Below are 2,785 nucleotides of genomic sequence, written 5' to 3'. Positions count from 1 at the left end.
GTTATTGTTAGTTCTCTTATTAAAGAGACGGTTTTGTTTTACACTTTCTCGTCTGGCCATTTAATTGAGTTCACCTAAACACTTTTCGGCCACATTACGCGCGCCGATTCTGACAACTATATATTTAGCTTATTTTCCTGTTTTGTTTTGGAATACTGGCTAGTTGTATGGTAACTGCAGTGACTCATTGCATATTTACACATGTACAGCAGATATTAAAATATTGTTTTGTCTGAGACACGGAATGTTGATCCTGCCCTGTGCTTTACTTTGTAAGTAGAGAAGTACTCCTACTGAATATAAAATAAGATTGCATAACATGAATATGTACACTCACTGGCCACTTTATTAGGTACAGCTGTACAGTTGTATGCACTTCAGTGCAACACTTCTGCCTTAACATCTGTGTTTATGAAGCTCAAAATGTTAAAGGTGCTGTTGTACTGAACTTAATTATATTCAGAGGTGATGGTAATATTTGGACCTTCTCATGTATGTGAATGGGCAGGACAAAAATGTACAGACACCTCTGAATACAATGTAGTCCAGTACAACACCACCTTTTAACTGTGACCTCAATAATGAACATGTAATAGAATTTATACATTTAGGAGATTCTCACCAAAAACTGAAACATTTTGAGTTTCATAAACACAAATGTTAAGGCAGAAGTGTGGCATTGAAGTGAATACAGATGTACAGGTTGTCAGGTTTGCTCTATGCCACCTGCCTCTCTCTCTTTCTTCTCTTCTGATTCTCTGTTACAGGTACTGGTTTCCCGTCATTACTCCAGCGATCTGCACCTCTGTCTCTCTCCGTTCAGCCTCTGCCTGCATGACCTGCTGCCAGTCATCTTTCATCTTCCTCGAGCTCAGCCATCTCCGCTCTACCCCACCTGAGTTCGCTGGCTATAATCACCTGTCTCAACTTATCTTTGGTTCCTCCATCTGCCCTGCATTGCCACCTCCAGCTCCCCATCTGTGGACCCCTCGAGCTCTGTCTCCTCTGGTGGACATTTCCAGCATATTGACTGTTATCTCCACAACTGGTTTTCTCAGTGCAGTAAAGTTTGTGATCAGTATCACACCTGCCATCTGGGTCCAGCCTGTTTGCTCACTTGCCTCTGCGAGTGCTCACCATAACACAGGTGGTCATAATGTTATACCTGGTCAGTGTATATTGATTATCAATCTGTTCATTAATGAAAGGTGAAAAGCCAAACTCCCATTTTCTTCATGTCTTAGTTGCATGTATCATGACTGTCTGTAATTCCATGCTGCCTCTGAACAGTAAGTAAAAATAAAATATGACTTTGTGATGGTTCAAGTAATGTATTATTTGTTTAAAGATTGTGATTGTGTCCAAGGTGTGAGGGGTCTGCAGTGATCCGCTCAGCCCTCCTTTTGATCCGTGAGGTGTACAGGTCTTCCGTGGAGGGCAGGCTTGCACCAATGACCTTTTCTGCAGGCCTAACTGTCCACTGAAATCTGTACTTGTCCTGTTTGGTTGCTGAGCCAAATCAGACCGTGATTGAGGTGTGGAGAACAGACTTGATGATTCCCCAGTAGAACTGTCTCAGCAGCTCCTGGGACAGGTTGAACTTCCTGAGCTGGTGCAGGAAGTACACCTGTAGGCAGACTCGTCGCCATCTCGGATGAGACCAATGACCGTTGTATCATCAGCAAACTTATTTGAAAAAGTCTATGTATTTTGCTGTTGTAATCTTAAATAAAAACAAACAAAAGTAAGGAGGACCTGGATTTATTTGGAGTGGAGGTTGCCTGTCTGCAGACACAGCGTTGCTGGGCCTGACTGATCGACACCCAGTGGAATCCTGTAAAGCCAGAAGCATCATCTCGCCAGACACCTGACTACCAGAATTGTGTTGTTGATTTTGAATACAAGACTTTACACAAATGTATATAAGGGGTTTAGGGAATGCCCATTGCTTCTAACATTGAAAATACAACCATTATAAGATTTGGTGGCTGGTTGTTCAGCTGGTGAGTCCAAACATTTGGGGATAAGGACAGATAATAGTGTGGTTGTGATTAGGAGAAAAATATTTCAACTAATTTTTCTGGCAGAATTGAAATAACTTTTTTACAAAGCAAGCAGTTAGTTGCATGTATGATTTTGTGTGATTCATAAGTTAGGTGTGATTTGTAATTAAATCTCCAATAAATAGCTGTCAATTTCAGACAAAGGGTAATATTTTGATCTTTGAACATAATGGCACTTAAGGGTAAAAAAGTCAAGCTGTGAATCTCCACTGGCAGAGGATGACGTGAAGCAGCAGAAAGTCCTCAGAGCTGTACAGAGGTAAAAGTGCCTACAGTGTACAGCTGAAGGTGTACAACAGGGTTGTCAACATAAAGTTTCACTTATACCAAAGGTATGGTATGCTGACATGGTAAAAAGTGTCAATGATGAAGCAGGCCCTTGTCATGGCTACCAGGTAAATCACACAAATCCAAGTGATGTGTCTCAGGTTTCCTATGCAGACATGATGAAAACTGGACACCATAGTAAATGTAAACGGCAATTATGCAAAAAACCATAAAAGATATGAAAAAGCAGTTTACAGTATGAATAGCTGAAGAGTTGCTGATGGGTTAACAGTTGAAATGTTTTTAGCTGGGGCAAAAGCTGAACATTTTGATACCTGAATTGCTTTTTTTACCTGACAATATGCTGAACATATTAAGAAGTGAAAATACTACATCTGATATTTAAAGCAAATGTTGGAGAAAACTACCAAAAATGTGTATACCAATTTTTAGAG

Source organism: Monopterus albus, unplaced genomic scaffold (genome assembly GCF_001952655.1).
Source record: "Monopterus albus unplaced genomic scaffold, M_albus_1.0 scaffold1.1, whole genome shotgun sequence".
Taxonomy (NCBI): Eukaryota; Metazoa; Chordata; class Actinopteri; order Synbranchiformes; family Synbranchidae; genus Monopterus; species Monopterus albus.
Note: the sequence above shows the minus strand (reverse complement) of the source record.